Raw genomic sequence first — 17,329 nt, 5'->3', positions numbered from 1 at the left:
CATATGGGGAAGTAAATTTGAGTTATATATAGAACACAAGCCCTTAGTGCACATGTTGAATGGCCCAGGAGCGAACAAGGCCACTGCAAGGTAAGTCAGATTCCTTTCTAAACTGCAGGAGTTTACCTTTGTTCCAAAATATCTACCTAGGGAAAACATTTTAAGGCAGATTGCCTTTCATGTATGCCAATTGATGATGAGAAGGAAAAGCAGCCGGAGGATTTTGAGTATATGGTGGCGGCAGTGGAATATGGATAGACATTCACGGAAGGGGAATATGTGAATGAGTGTATGAAAGATGAGAATGTGCAAAGGGTAAAAAACATACATCGGGGGAAGTTGGCAGAATAGTAGACAATTAACTGGGGAATTGAAAATATCTTCACAGGTATCGGAGGAATATTAAATTGTGAATGATTTACTGATGAGACATCATCTGTTCATATTGCCAAACAGTTTGAGAGGAAGTTGATTGCCAAAAGTGGAAATAGTGTTACTGGAGCCCATTTTTGGGCAATCAGGTAAAAAAATGATTGATAATTGTTCTGATTGTCTAATTTCAGACATGCTTTAGAAGATACCTGCCACCTTTGCATCCTGTCAAATTGCCTGATGTATCTTGGAGTAAAGCAGATCTTGATTTCTTTTTTATCCATCCAATATCCTGTCCAACTGTATCAGATATTTGATAGTATTGATTGATTGCCACTCAGAGTGGATTTATTACTCACCCGTGGAGACTCCAAGCACAATTACAGTTATTACATTCTTGGAAAAAATGTTCTCTATTGAGGGAGCTCCGAAGAAGATTGTTACTGACAATGGGACCCATTTTGTGTCAGAGTCCATGTCCATTTTTTTGAAATTACATGATATAAAACATTTACGAGTTGCAAGTTATTCACCATCTTTGAATAGGCTAGTGGAAAGGGCAAAAAGAATTATCAAAGAGAGTATTGAAGACCCTCCAGGATTTGCAAAAAAATCATGAAATCTGCAGTTTGTAAAAATGCTGCGATTTTTACAAAACTGGCCATGAAATTTAGAAAATGTGATCCATGCTGCAATATCTTGGGGGGGGTCTGGACAGGGTACAGAAATGCTGACACTAGGACTAGGAGACAGACACGGGGGAATTTGGCGGAGCGACACTCAGGCCTGGAACTCGAAGACAGACCCTGGGGGAGGAAAACCGAGCCTCTGACATTAAGGAAGACACAGCATCTAGGACTGGGAAGTGACTTTCATGGGGCAGGGAGAGTGGCACTGGGGCAGGAAGATACACACTCGGGAACAGAGGGATGGGAAATATAATTGGGACAGGTGGAGAGCATGACAATGAGAGAGGAGAATACGTCAAATGGCATTGGGTCAGTGAACCACGGGCACAGGGACAGAGGCAATCCCCCTGGCAACACTCTAGTGGTACAAATTCTAGACTTGCCAATACAGAAACAGGAAGATTAGCATACTAACATTAGAAGTGGGAGACTTGGACGCAAGCTGGGTGGAAGACACTCACATGGAGACTAAGAAACTCGGACACAAACAGAGAGAGGGACTCTGGGACAGGTAGATGCTGACTCCATCATGAAGCGAGAGAGCTACGGACTCATAACACAGGGACTGATTACCAACTACATATAGCCTGGGAGGCCTGGATCCCAACAAGATGCAGTCACTCACTACTTATTCCCCAGATAAGGAGACTGTGGGGGTGGGGGGGTTCAGATAGACACAACAGAGGTTGGAAGGTGTCAACTAAGAGAAGAGATACACACAACAGGGGTTGGAAAGTGTCAACTGGCAGAACAGGCACACACAAGAGGGGTTGAAGGGTGGAAATTGGGAGTACAGATACACATAACAAGACCTGGAAGATGGCAATTGGGAGTACAGGTTCACACAACAGGGTTTGGAAAGTGGCAACTAGGAGTACAGACACACAGCAGGAGTTTGAATGTGGCAACTGTAAATACAGATGCACACAACTGGGGTTGGAAGGTGGAATCTCGGAGCACAGATACACACCACAGGGCTTGAAGGTGGCAACTGAGATTACAGATACACACAACAGGGCGTGAAGGTGGCAACTGGGATTACAGATACACACAATAGGAGTTAAAAGGAGGCAACTGGGAGTACAGATAAACAAAACAGAGGTTGAAAGGGGGCACAATCCAGTTCATTATCGGACCTCCAAGGGAAAGCAAAAGCCAGGAATTGGCTCTCTATAAACTGAGACAGTAGAAGGCGCATAGAGACCTTGTACACAGTACTAATGAGCTACATATAAAACCGTATAACATAACAAGGCAGTGAATTAGCCATACTCAAGTAGTCTGTCAATGTGATCCCTGTGCATATTAAGTTGCACAAAGTGATCCCTATACATTTTTAAGCCACATTGTGTTTAACTTATTCTTTTTTATCTCACAAAGTGGACTTTTGTTGCCACAAATGTAAATTTTAGGCTAATAAATCTTCTCACACTCTGTTGCTCACTCTTAGATCCCCAAGCACTAGGTCACTCTTAAATCTCTGCATTTCTGTCAGGTCCTCAAACTCCTGTTCATCCTTAGGGCTCTTACTTCCTACTGACCAACATGACCTCCGAGGTTCACAATCATCTTCTAGTATGTAAGCTTCTGGTCACCCAGAAGGACCCATGGGTGCTGCACGTCGTAAGGCCTCGAGGCTCTTACTAACCATCAACTGGTCCCTAAACTAGCCACTTGCCAATAAGACCCCTAGGCCCATTTCCACTCTTCGGTCTCCTGCTTTGAGTCAAATTCTGAGGCTTAAGCTCCCTCTCATACCTTTAGATTCCAGGTCAACTTCTGGTCACCCAATTTCCTTGTTTAGCCTGAGGCAGAGTAGCTCCTGCTCGCGCTTACCTAGAGGCTTCACAGTAAACTCAGCTCCCTGCAAACAGTGGTTACCATGGGAGTCTGCATTTTCATGTAGTTTCCTTTCTGCTCTACTAACCGTAAGGGCATGAGGTTCATGATCACGCTAGGGGGTACTAAGGAGGGATTAACAAGCCTATTTACGAATCAGAAGACATCATTTACGAAGAACAATGACACAAGCCAATGACAAATATGGCCTAGAGTGAGCGGGTTTCTATTCCATACTCCAGTACAGCAGGTCTCGCAGCACATGGGTACTGGCTCTAGGTTCGACCTAAAAAGGCGGTTGATTCTGCAATGGCAGACCCAGAGCAAAGAGCTCTAAAGATCAAGATGATGATTTTGAAAAGGATCAAAAGGAAAAATATATTTAAGGCTCTCATTTGCGAGAATTATTGCTTCACATCAGAGAAACCCTGGGTTTTGAAGGCAAAGACCGACAGGAAGAAGGGTTTTATTCACAATATATGAGTTATCAAGCGGGTGACCTGATTCTCCACAATGTCAAAGGAAATTTTATATAAACAGTGGAAAGCACCAGATAAATCTGTAAATAAATCCGTAAATAAATCCGATAATAATGTAATTTGTTTTGTGAATAGTAACTCGCTGATCCTCATGTAAAGCACTCTGATACCTCCGGGTCTAGCCAGCGCTATATAAAACTCTGCATATAAAATAAATAAATAAATAAAATAGATAAATAAAATCTGCCCTTCTGCAATTCTTGAACAAGAGATATTAGGTCAGAGATTTTGAAAAAGATTTTCCTCAAACTCCTCAGGTTAAAACTATTTTGGCTTCAATGGCATCAACATCTAAGCTTTTATCAGAGAATTCCACGCTGCCTGATGTCGTGGACGCTTCGCTTCGCTTAATAGGTTTGATTCTAATTTTTCAGTGAAGCATATGCCACACCCAAGTGTTACTTAAACACTTTCAATACCTATATGAAGACCCCCCACTAATATTCTAGCAAACATGGAACTGGTATTAAAATTAGCTGGTCCTAGACTGCTTTGGATGTACACATGGAAACTAGACTCCACTCAGAGAGGTCTACTTAACAAATTACATTTAGAAATACAGCTCACTGCTATGAGGTTAGGACTGGAGCAGTGCTTCCTTAGAGCTGCAGACACTTTAAACATGCCTATTTCAATGAGGAATACTCTGCTTATACAGTTTCCATTGATTTCAGCTAGAAAATGAATGATTATGAGTAAAATAAAGTTTCCATATTTGTGCCGCTAAATTTCTGTCAAAGTGCTGTAGCAAGTGGAAAAGGTCTAAGAAATATTTTGAGAAAATTATGAAATTACAATATTTCTCCTCAAACTGTCAAAGGGTTTTTACTTTTTATATTAATTGGAGGTGGGGAACTGTGTGTTAACCTTTTTCTGAGCTGGATAGAAGGCAATGTTTCCATTCAGAAAGATAATGGTAAGGGGCTCAAGTGAAGTCTAAAATGACAGCAAGTGAAACTTCTATGAAGGATTATTTTGACAAGAGAAACAAATGCAAGAATGTTGATTTTGCTGTTGGGGACTGGGTTTTGATTCAGAAACCACATAAAGTGTGTAAAGAGGGTCAAAATGTACATTGCCAGTTCAAGTTGTGAGGGTGGCCAAGAGAGTAGTTTGGCTTTCTGGTAAGGGATGGTGGAACAGAAGAAATATGATTAGGTTATCCCAGGAGCAAGCCAGAATTATACAAAAGTTAGAGACAGATCACAACTGAAATAAACACGATGGCTTGATATATTAAGTGATCATCCTGTCAATACTTCAGGTTATCAGACATGAGTTATTTCTAGTGCACAATGTCAAGGAAAATCCAATGTGGTTCAGTCTTGGGTTTCAAACAAATGTGATGTAGTTATTACTGGACAATGTCCCTATCCTTCTTTGAATATGTCTGGGCTGTCTGCAAAGTCTTCTGTTAACAAGGATTCTGCAGAAGCTATTGTTGAGGGGAATGTAGGCAAGAAATCTACCAAATGGGGGGCGAGGCCTGACCCTGGCGAAGATGGCCGCCTGAAGAAAGAGCTCCGCCGGGACCGAGCCCTAAAACCCTAAAATCCGATATAAACCCTACAGGAGCGACCCGAATACCTTGCAGCGTTGTGGGAACGCCATCTGACCTGCTCGCTGTGAAATCCGGATCGAAAAAGGACTTCTTTGGCCCATTCCTCGCCCCAGAGGCGGTGTGAGGACCACCCGGGAAGGCACGAGGACTGGGAGTGAAATCCTTGCCCGCTCTCTGTGGAGCATGCAAGGCTGACTGCTTGACAAGGTACGGTCCGGCGCTGCTTTCTCCCTTCCCTGCCCTCCTGCCTCCCTCGGCCGCGTCTGGCGGGCCGCCATCATCTGAACCGGGGTCCACCCGGACTTCGGCGGCCGAGGCGGGGGCGGGAGCCCACGATCTGGGAGTTTCCAGAGGCCGTTCTACACACCGAGGAGCCCTGGACGGGGGGGGGGGGGGTGGATCGTGACCTGGGCCCTGTGGGACTGAGGCGGCAGACCTCCGCGCGGTCTCCCGTACCCCCTGCGGCCGCACCAACATTGGCTCCTCTGAACCTGGCAGCAGTAAAGCGCAGCGACTCCATCGGCACACACGGGAGCTGCAGTAGTTGGGGGCGGCCGGCCCATATCTCCCCTGTGCACTACTTCATGTGGCCTTTGACACAATTGCTGGCTATAATCGAGATACACCTTTGGAAGTCCATGCACCGCCCATAGCAGAGACAGACCAGTTTCACCGGGCGCACTGGGTTGTAGTGCCACCGCAGAGGGCTGGTATAGTCAAGCACTGAATGGTGGCCTAACAAGTAGTCGGCCAGCAGCAGTGGCAGGCGCCATCAAGAAAACCAATGGGGGTGCCCCCAGGGACCTGCGGGGAGCATCCCAATCCCCCCACAAGTGCACACTTGTCATACCCACTGCAACCAACAATAAAGGGGTGCTACATCTGACACGATCGGCCAAAAAACACATTGTCTGGCCAGATTGAAGTACCGGCAATGGCGACGACACAGGCGGTGAGTGGGGCTGACCGCACAGGAAGACCATGTTGGGGTGTCCAGGAGCCACGGAATGATCCCTTCGGTGAGTGGGCCAGACGCGTACGCCCCTGTCATGAAGCCCAAGGGTGGCGCAGCAGTGCAAGCAAATAAACTTGACAAGTACGCGGTTCCAAAGCAGGTTCCCCCAGACGAAGGAGCCCAGGGTGGGCAGACTGTAGACAATGAGCCATCCCTCACCTCAATAATGGTGGTCATTCAGGTGCTGGGAGCTACGCTCGAGACTAAAATCAACAAGGTTTCCATCGAAATGAACTTGTTAAGGGCCGACATGAATAAAACAGCGACAGAGTTAAGGTAAATGAGACAAACGTTCTGGAGCTCCAAACCTCCAATAAAAAACTTGAAGAGCGGGTCCAACAGCTCGTCCAGCAACACCACCAGATGGCCCTGGAGGGGCGAGCACGCAGCAACAACATAAGAGTAGTTGGGGTCCCGGAGGGCTCCGAAGGACCGAGTGTGGACCTCTTCCTCGAGGATTTAATCCTCAATCACCTCAAACCGAAGCGGCTCTCCTCCCTTTTCACGATCAAGAGGGCACACCGGGCACCTATTCCCCGACCAAAACCTGGGACGGCTCCCAGAACCATCATCGCAAAAATCCTCAACTACAGGGACCATTATGCAATCCTGCAAGCAGCCCGAACACAAGGGGACCTACGCTACGAAAATACAACGGTTCGCTTCTTCCCGGACTTTACACTTAAAGTCCAACAAGAGCGGCGCTCCTTCGATGGGATTAAGAAGGCACTACGAGAAAGAGGAATCAAATACATGATGTTCTTTCACACAAAGCTTAAAATCACTGCAGATGGGAAATCATTGTTTTTCACGACTCTAGCGGAGGTGCAAAACTGGTTGGATAAGGCGTCCATGCAAAGATCAGCAAGTACCGCGGGAGACAACTGGAGAGACACCCGCACCCATTCTCCGGGCTCGGCGGATGGCGGGTCGGACTTAGACAGGTGGGGTCAGCGATATTCGAGATGAAGGTCCAGCAGCCCGTATTCCCCACAACTGTTGATCTGTTCCTGGGGCGATAGGCACTCTGCTTGTTGGGCATGTGGGTAGTTTTGGGCCGATGTAGCAGGGTATCAGGGAGGGAGGCTTGGTGTCAGGGGCGTACTATTTTTAATTTCAATGTAAACAGTTCTCAGGGATGTTGGGAGGGAGGTGGGGGGTAATTACTTGTCGCGCACAAACAAAAATGTTCTATCTTGGCTGTGTTGCATGTTTCAAGGATATGGCACGAATCCCATTTGTAACAGGCATTTGCAATGCAATAGGTCTCGCATTTACGCGAGTTTAAGCTCTTGGCATTCTAAATGACAATGCCTTTTATTTATCTGTTTTTAAAAACCAAAACATAAATAAAAGGCATTGTCATTTACAATGCCAATAGCTCAAACTCCAGTAAAAGCGAGACCTATTGCATTGCAAAGGCTTGTTATTAGTGCAATTCATATATGCATCCACACACATAACTGTAGACTTGTAGAGGGATGCCCACCTTTCATTACCAAGTGTCAGGCCTTTTAACAATGTCACATGAGTAATCTTTGTGCCACCCTATATGTTACATTACTTAGTCCTGGATTCTTAGCAATGGGTTAGCGTTCTGAGAGATTTGTAAATAAATACAGCTTGGCCAATGCTGAAAATAAGGGCCATAATGCAGGAAGTCTCAAGAGCATAGCATTAGCTTTTTATAGTGTTTTATTGAATAGAAGCAAAAGAGGATGATTCCTAAATATAATAAAATCCTAACCTAGTCTTTGCGTTAATGAAATCTATGCATGCATGTTTGTGAAGCGATCTATATTGTCCATGTTGGTATAGACCGCCAAAACCAACACGTTTGAGTTTTGTATAGGGCATGCAAGTGACATATCTCCAAATATACACCAATAGCACATGCACACCGCTGGCCACCCTTTTTTTAAAAAATCACTTATTCAGAGGCCCGTGGAATCAGAGCATCATACAAACAAGAATTAATGCACACACAGAGTCCCACACACTGAATTCAGGGTGAAGAGCAACAGCAGAGCAAATGCTTAAGTGCATAAGCTCAGTGTTGGACACAAGGTGACGAACATCATGAGAGCACCTAGTGATGCACATCACAAGACCACTCTGTCGTACAGTTTGGGGACACAACTATGGGCATTACAGAGTCATACAGTGATGTTCTTAACTTTATTTGGGGTTTCATGTGTACTCTGCTATTCAGAGCTTTTAATTTTGCCTTCAATGAGCGTCTGTAACATGTTATTTTAACCAGAGCTTACTCTTCAACGTGGGCACAAAGGGTTCGATGCAATTAATGGCAGTAGGAAGAGCAAAATTAAAGTGGCTTGATGAACCCCGATATAGTCAAGAATTGCACTACCCCACTGAAACTTTCTGAAGACCCGATTTTCTTCTGAACAGTTCCCAAATAAAAAAACTCCAGCTTCGAAGAATGACACATGCATGACCCGCTCAACCAACTGCAAAGCCATTCATTTCAAGTGTCCTTTATTTTTCTTATAAAGCCAAAATAATTTGGCATAGAATGCCACAGGAACAATAACGAACCCAACCCAAACAAGCACCCAACCCAAACAAGCATTGGCATAGCCATTAGCTTTAAGCTTTGGACCTCTTAAGTGTTTAGCCAGGCAGCACATTATTCTGGGTGCTCTGCCGCCAGGGATTGGAGAGCTATACAATTACTACACACTGCTTGCGAAGGAAAGAGTGAATAGTTTTCTGGCCAATCGCAACTATTTTTCAATTTTGCTAAATGGCAGGACTACCTTATATCCTGTTCAATGTAGGCAAGTCCCGAGGTACACCAAGTGCCAGAAAGGGCGAATTTGGCTGGGATCACACATGCACATTACACCCAGCTAATTGCTGTAACTGGGGTTTGAGCGGGCACAGTTCAACATTCTGAAGCAATAGAGAACTGGAATTGGTCACTTCCCATAGGCTACTAACTGTCTTGGCAGTGAATATTGAGTTTCTGTTCTGATGACCAGACAGCCATTAGCTATTGCATTGCCACTTGAGCTGAGCAACAGCTTCTTGCACATGAACAGGAGCAGCACCAACGCTGCATCCTTCTCGAAGGACTATTTTTTCGAATGGCATGTTTTGGGAAACTTGAAAGCTAAGGTTTCTTGTATGGCCCTTAGAAACACTTCACCTCGGTAAAGTGAATTTTGTCAGAGGAGTCTGTGGAAATGATTGCCCCCAAAGATGCATAACTGTTTTTGTACTGTCTGCAGCGGCGACTCTGTATATTAATTTTCCTGCCGGTCACTGCAGACGCGCATGCCACACAAAACTGCACCAGTGATCTGAGAAAAGGATCTGCGCAGCCCGGAAGCAATTTGTCTTCTAAATCATGCAGTCCAGTCAGCCAACTGAGGACGACCCGCGATGCTGGCAGGGGCATGTTGAAACTCAAGGGGGACCCTAAGAAGTACACTGAGTCCCCCCCTCCCCACACACACACAAGCAGTCTTTAATAAATAAATGGGTCGAGAGCCGTGCAACATTTTAAAAGTAAATGCAGCTGACAGGGGGCAGGGAGGGCTAGTCTGGAATAGAAGCCTGCGCCCCTCCCCCTGCACCGTGGAGTAAGTGGAGCCCAGTGCTACACCCTGGATGTTTGCTTCCCACAACAACGGATCCAGGTTCACTATCATACTTACCGCAGTATTAACTATTTTGATTACAGTATTCAGATGCACCACTCCTCTGGCGGTTATCAGCAACTGGTGCACTGTGCCAAAGTTAAATATATGTTCTTTACAGTTTTCAATAGCGCGAACTCGGAAGCAGTGATAAACCAGGATCAGCAGTGACGAATTCCATAATAGAGTGCAGTCCAGGTGGTTCAAGCCAGTTCTAAGCATCAATCACTGTAAAATTGCGTGGGCGGCTCGCCACACTCCTTGCGTGGTAGTTGTGACAACACTTTAAATTTCATTAAGTGACACCTTGCTTGAAAAAAAAAAAGAAAGCACCATGACTAGGCCAGCGTTGACCGCTTCAAAGCTTTTTTTTCTTCCTTCAGGCGTGTAGTGCTGCTGTGCAATGTTAAAAGAAGCAACAAGCAAAGACGAGGGGTGGTGGGCTAATGACATAGGAAGAAACAATAACAAGTCGGGGCAAATGACGTGGGAAATGGGTAAAAAAACACAAGACAAGCCCGCCGCTGGAAAAAAACATGAAGCTGACGGGGAGGGAGTGGGAGGGGCTTTCACTGAAAGTGACACGGCAGTGAAAGGAAAACAAACAAGCCCGGCGGAGCGTGAGGGAGGGGGAATGCCAGCAACAGAGGAGCCCGCGAAAGTGAAAGTGATCACGATCGCTACGAAGGAAAGACACATGGCGCTGCGCGCGTGCACGTTCACGTGCACTGTAGCTTTAGGCCACGGCAGCACTTTGAAAAAGCCCAGATATAAAATGTCTCTTAGAGCCTTTGGCTCACGAGACCTAAAAATGAGTACGCAGTGGGATAAGAATCAAAAGCTCCTGAGTTGGAACGTCAATGGGTTGGGAGACAAGGTAAAACGAAGCATTGCTCTAATACATAAAGCACCAATCTCCAGATGTCGCCCTACTCCAAGAGATACTACTAATCGGTAACAACTGTAGGGCGTTAAATAGATGGGGGTACACAATGGTGGCACATGCCAGCTTCACTTTTGGTTCACCAGGGGTGGGCATCCTACTTAAACGCACCTTCCCGCTCACCATAAAACATACCTGGAACGATCCAATGGGGCGCTATGCGGCGGTCTTGGGGCAATGGGAGGGACATACCCTCACACTGCTAGCAGTTTATATTCCACCAGGGCTCCAGACCCAGTCATATAAGGACCTTCGGGGTGGGGACTTCAACGTGGTTGTGTTGAGCTCACTTGACCGACATCCAGCGCGAGATGTTAGTGCAGGGAACAACTGGCTCTCAAACTTCCTTGAGGCCTTTGGCCTCACAGACCTCCGGCAAATGTGCCACCCTGGCCTCCAACAATACTCATTTTTCTCAGGGTCACATCGCAGTTTCTCCAGAATTGATTATATCCTTATGCCGGTACAACAAAACACGACCACACAAGAAATTCAACATCTGGCAAGGGGCATTTCTGATCATTCCCCTTTGTGGGTCCATCTAACAATTGGTGACAGAAGGGTAGGTTGTGTAGCACCCATTATTCCGTGGTATCTCAACAACCCTGAAATCAAAGCTACGCTCATCCAAATCCTTGACCATTACTTCCAGGACAACAAAGGCACAGTTGAATGCCCCACCACCCTCTGGGAGGCGTTCGAAACGGTAATTAGGGGCCACACCCTCTCGGCCATAGCCGGGTTTGCGAAAAGAAAAAAATAAAGAACTGACTAGTATTGAACATGACCTCCTCCGCCTTGAGGAGGCGGCGAAAGACGGGTAGGATCAGGCTGCGCTTCATAATTTGCAAGTTAAGGCGGCTGAATACAAAGCGGTGGCAACTGATGCTGCCAAAACCCTCGCGAGGGACAGGGATGGATACTTAGACAACCAAGGAGACAAAGCAGGCAAGCTGATCACTTGGCTGGACAAGAAAGAGAGGGCGAAAAGACTGGTGCCAGAGCTGGTGCGATATTGACAGAACCCCACGACGTAGTGCTTGAGTTGGCTACCCACTACAAGTGTACCAGAGCAGTTCTGACCTACCGGAGAAGGACTCCTCCACACTCCTTGCAGATATCCCACTGCCCATCCTCGACGACTCCGATAGGGAAACATTAGATAGTGCACTGACAAATGATGAACTTGCCACAGCGATTAGGGATCTCCGGCCTCGGAAAGCCTTGGGACCCAACGGACTGCCCATCGAACTTTACAAACATAAGCCTGACAAACTTGCCCCGTACCTCAAGAGCATGTTCGAGGACTGTAGAGAACTTGGCCTACTCCCGCGGGACCAACGTATCGCCACGCTAGTAGCTATACCTAAGGAAGGAAAGCCGAAAGATGAGTGCACCTCCTACAGACCTATTTCTCTACTAAATGCGGAGCCCAAAATACTTGCAAAGCTATTGGCAAACCGGCTAAGGCAGGTAATAGACAAGCTGGTCCACCCCGAGCAATCGGGCTTCATGCCGCACTGTAATACGGCGCTCAATTTGCGTAGACTTCATGGAGTATTGGGGCGTCAGGCCACTATCCAAGAAGACGCAGTAGTGGTCTCGCTGGACGCCACGATGGCGTTCGACATGCCCGAATGGGCATATTTGATGGCAGCCCTCAAAAAGTTGGGCTTCAGCCCCAACTTTATCGGATGGGTGCGGCTCTTCTACGCAGAACCGCTGGCCCAAGTGATGGTAAACAAACAAAACTCAAGGTATTCACACTCGGCAGAGGGACGCGGCAGGGATGCCCCCTCTCACCCCTACTCTTCACCCTGTCCCTCGAGCCCCTAGTGGCCTGAATACGACGGGATCCTTCAATCAGGGGTCTCAAGTGGGCTGATGGATGGGAGGATAGAATTTCACTTTACGCAGACGACATATCTCGCCTCCACCCGGAAATCAATACTGGTGGTCCTAGATATATTCACAAATTTCGGGAGAAACTCGGGCTACAGAATTAACTGGGGCAAGTTGCTGTTATATGTCTTGCATGGAGATCCCCCCCCCACCTAGAGACTACCCTATCCTGACAGCAACATACGGATTCAAATACCTGGGCATTTTCATCACAACTGACGCTAAACTCCGTTATGAGCGCAATCTCCTCCCACCCCTACAGAGGTTCAAACGAGACACTACGACCTGGAAGACGCTGCCATTATTTTTACTGGGACAAGCTGCGCTTTTTAAAATTATGCCCTCCAGAACTTCCCAGACCCAGTTCCAACCAGGTTCTTTAAAGACATTGAAAGCACCCAAAGAGATCTGCCAAGGGACGGCAATCCGCGCAAAGAACTACACAACGCTCGGTTGGTATGACAGAGGTATAGCACTCCCTGACATCAAAAAAATATTATTGGGCGTCACATCTTTCAGCCATCAATCATTGCACCTACCGCGGTGGGGACGACCCGGGTTATAGGATGGACAAATGGGTACTCCCAGGTGGTGGCTTCACTAGGGCGCTCTGTTCCAGGCCCAACAAATATTTACTGACAGGACCCACACAACACTCTGTCCAGCTCTGGCACACGGTTAATCGTAGCCTAGGGTGGGCCAAAAAACGTACACTCGCCACTCCACTGTGGGACTCCGAGTGCTTGGGTACACTTGGGCGAACCAAGGGCTTTGACAAGTGGGACCTAATTGGGCTCTCCCGCATCGGAGATCTATGGGGACCAAATGGGGTGGTCTCATTCACTTCACTCCAACAGACACATGAGCTAGCTGACTCAGAATATTTTAGATACGTACAGGTTAAAAACTCTCCAATCTAGCATCCTGGCAGGGTCCTCCCCTCCAGTCTTCTCCTCTAGAAGATAGATTGTTGGATCGGTACTTGCCGGACTAAGCCATCTCCCTCACATACAAAAAGCTCATACATAACACTCCGGACCCCTTAATATTATTAAGGGAGAAATGGGGGCGGGATGGCCTCGAGCTGGATGATGAGGAATGGCAGGAGGCACTGTCCTCTCTTAGGGAGGTCGCTATTTCATCCAAACTGAGACTTGTCCAGTTAAAGATCCTACATTGAGTCTATCTCTCCGGCCCCTGGCTGGTGTTGATGGGCAGGGGTGGGGAAGGGCTATGTAAAAGACAATGTGGCATAGAGGGCTCTTTTTTACACATTATTTGGGAGTGTGCGTTAATTCAAGACTACTAAAGAAAAGTGCACGAATGTATGAGCGCAGTCTGGGGAGTGGTAATTCGGCCTGAAGCCAAGAGATGTCTCCTAAATGTTTGGGAGCCCACGGACCTCAATACTAAGGGCAGACTCTGGGCAACTCTTGGTCAGATGGTAGCCAAGCGGAACATTGCCCGGCTGTGGGGAGCGGCGATACCACCGACGCTGAATGCCTGGAAGGCAGATATGGACTGGAGTATGGTAAGGGAGAAGACGGTATATGTGGCACGTGGCTGCCCCCGGAAATGTATAATGATGTGGACTAAGTGGAATGTTTATCGTGGCAATATTTGTGAGCCCCCAAATGTTCCCACCCTTCACGAACCGTTGACGCCTTGATGTGTATAGCTAGTGAATATCTTGTCCTACTATGCGTGACATCAAATGCCATGTAACTGCCTGTCCTATGAGAATGTGACGCCGTTGCAATTAATGACTAAATGTATGAGATGACCTATCACTTTTTATTGTTTAATAAAAACAGTTTATAAAAAAAAGAAATCTACCAAATGTATATTGGAAGTGCCAAAGAAGTATGATGATTTGATCATGTTTTGACATTTATTTTGTTCAGCCTATAGTTTGTTTTTAGGGGGAAGATGATGTGGTATTGTGACTGTGCTAGTTACCTTGTAGTTAACTGTTAATTACTTTATCGTAACTGTGTTATTTACATCTGATATGAACAGACTGTGTTGGTAATGTTTCCTCGTATATACACTTACCTCTTCTCATTGGTTGTTCCTATGTTCCAGGTTCCGGAACCATGGCTTGTGATGCAGAGGTTTTGGGTGACCATTGGTCAGTTGCTGAGAGGCTTCTTGGATCACGGGTCGTGATGTGGTTGTGGGCATTTTCCTTATGAATAAATCTTTAATGAATCATCTTCTTCTGTGTGGCATTGTATTTCAATCCCTGCCTCTGCCTGTGTTACCCCTGGCCTCAGAGGTGACAAAATCAGTGTCAGGAACACATAGGCAAGTTGTCATTATGGTCGTCGGTTGGGGTTCCACTTTCCTTATTTTCTGTCATTTTTTTAGACTAATAGTGAATAATGCTACTTTATTTACTATTAGTGTAATAAAGAATAAAGTACATTTATCTAGACTATGACCCTCCTGGCACCTGAGCTAAGTAATAACAAACTTTTAAATGTACGTTGTGTGCATGCATGTGGGTGACAGTATGTTTATGTGAGAGGGAGTATGTGAATGTGTGCGTATATGTAAGCATGTATGTGTGTGAGTGAAAGTAAAGGACAAATGGCGTGTACTGTTACTTCCACTACCCCTGGCATTTTGGTGAATTAGCGTTCATGTTTATGTTGTAATTTTTTTAGTACTGACCAGTGTTCTTCAACTTCTGGGTGATGGAATGTGATTGCTCAGAGGATATGGTAATAGATCTAATTCATCTCCACAAAAGACAGAGCCTGTTTTTATCCTTGTCAGAAATGCAAAGCTTGCAAGTATTACAACACATTTTGACTTACATACCAAAAGAGAAATGCAAGATTACCAAGCATATTACATTCTAATCTGACTATACAGTATATATGATTCTATGCCCTAGTAATAAGAAATAAAATTTGCAGCACAATCTTTGGAGTAAAAACGGATTTTAGAACGTTTGAGAGCCATTACTAATAAGGATCATAAATACCCAGAAGAACAATATTTCGAGACATGTCTTGAATCAGAGTGCACCAAAGCTAGATATTGTGGCATTGACAGAAATCCTGAGACATCCCAAAATAGACATGTTGAACAACGAAAGATGGAGAATGCTTTCAAGCTTTTGGACTTAACAATGAGGAGGAGCTTTTTGTCCATTTGCTAGTCTACTATGTCACCTTGCTGTTTCTGGAAACCTATAAGTAAATCCCTGTTTGGGTTTTAGTTGATGGATATTTCTTAATCTTTTTTCTCTCAGCCTAATTCTCCTAAAGAATAGAAAATATATTTCGGCGGACAGGATATCCGTCACTGTTGTGACGAAGTAACCAGTCTGCCGAGTTCCAAATCAGACCCTATGTGTTTGTGTTTAACTGAAAATGCATTAGCCAGCTGTGGTTAAAAAAACACATCTTATATAAACATCATGAAAAATATATATGAATTCAATCACTCTTCTAAAATCCATAAATGATTGCATGAAAGTTTGAGGCAAATTTAAATATATGAAGCATGTTTTTGAGGTCTACAATCCTCACAATTTATGTGCACATAAATCTAACATGGCGCCACTGTGATCAAGGCTCAGTTCTGAGTCAAAATGCTTAAGGTCTGCCAGATCTTGGAATAAATTATCGCTGCTCAGCACTCTGATTAGTTGTCACTGAGGAGCAGCTGACTAAATACTGGTACGGGTTACCCAGGCCCGCCACCACAAATTTCCTCGCAAGGGCTATGGCAGATGTTTAAGGCTACGTTATTTTTTTTTTACTGCCCTGGAATCAACCCTACTATATTTAATCTTGGATTGCTTTGATACATTTTCAATGTAATGGGACATAATCTTGATATTAAATGTGATTGGGATACACAATGGAAAAAAAAGTGAACTTTCTGATTTATACTCTTTACTGTACAGCACTGAGTTTATACAAAAACTATTTTTTTTCAATAGTTACACGAGGAAAACGATTTTAGGGAACACTTAACATCAATATCACAAATTCAAGTTGGTATTTATGATAGCTCATCAGGGCCCTGAGGTATCCCATATCACTAATACAGTACCAATGCAACTTCCTTTGCAGCCGCAGTCAGGATAAAATTGTTCCATACAAAAAGTGTTGCCTAATCTGTGTTTTAATTAATACGTCAGCTTTCTTTTACAGAGCTATAAATAAGAATGGTTTTGTTTCCGGATTCCCCATGGATTTGAGAGGACAACCTCCCCCCCCCACGCCTTCCACTGATGTCCAAAGCTAAAAGCCTTAGGGGGATATTCTCAAGAACGTGTGTTAATTATTGCAAAATTAGCTTAACGCAACTTTGCACATCGCAGTCTTTCGCGGGAAAATAACACTGTGTTAACGTTGTATTCTCAACCAGGCGGCACCATGCGATAGTCCCAAGATAACGCGGCAAATGACTGCATTAAAATCAACACAACGCCAAAAAAATGCGAAACACCAACGCGAAAAAAGTGGCGATGTGGCCAACAGCGATAAAAAAACAAATCAGTGATAACCAGCAACAGGCCTGCAATTCCCACGTGTCATGCGGGAAAAAGCACCATAAAACACCGAAAAACACACACAAAAGACATTCAACTGCGTAGCACCATGGAGGAACCCGGAGCAAGCACAGAGGATGACCAGACCCCCACAAGCCCCCAGGATGACCAGCCTGGGACCTCGGGGTCATGGAAGGGCAAGGAGAAGAAGATGAGGTTCAGTCCACAGGAAAACAGGATCATCATCACGGAGGTGATAGAACATCACCAACTGTTCGTCACCTCCAATGT

At 45.5% G+C, this 17,329-nt stretch overlaps 1 protein-coding gene and 1 long non-coding RNA gene across 4 annotated transcripts in view; one reads left to right on the top strand and one right to left on the bottom strand.

The window, feature by feature from the left end:
- The window catches only part of LOC146798994 (uncharacterized), a 347,593-nt gene extending 332,932 nt beyond the window's left edge, over nucleotides 1–14,661 (top strand). Inside the window, exon 3 of the long non-coding RNA XR_014969228.1 lies at nucleotides 14,611–14,661. This is a non-coding gene — a long non-coding RNA (uncharacterized LOC146798994). The remainder of the gene's footprint in view (nucleotides 1–14,610) is intronic.
- Nucleotides 1–17,329, bottom strand: part of BEGAIN (brain enriched guanylate kinase associated) — a 937,901-nt gene that overhangs the window by 314,859 nt on the left and 605,713 nt on the right. The gene's annotated exons all lie outside the window — the stretch shown is intronic.

The sequence above is a fragment of the Triturus cristatus genome, chromosome 9, assembly GCF_964204655.1.
Source record: "Triturus cristatus chromosome 9, aTriCri1.1, whole genome shotgun sequence".
Classification (NCBI taxonomy): Eukaryota; Metazoa; Chordata; class Amphibia; order Caudata; family Salamandridae; genus Triturus; species Triturus cristatus.
This window is presented reverse-complemented; position numbering and strand designations above follow the sequence as displayed.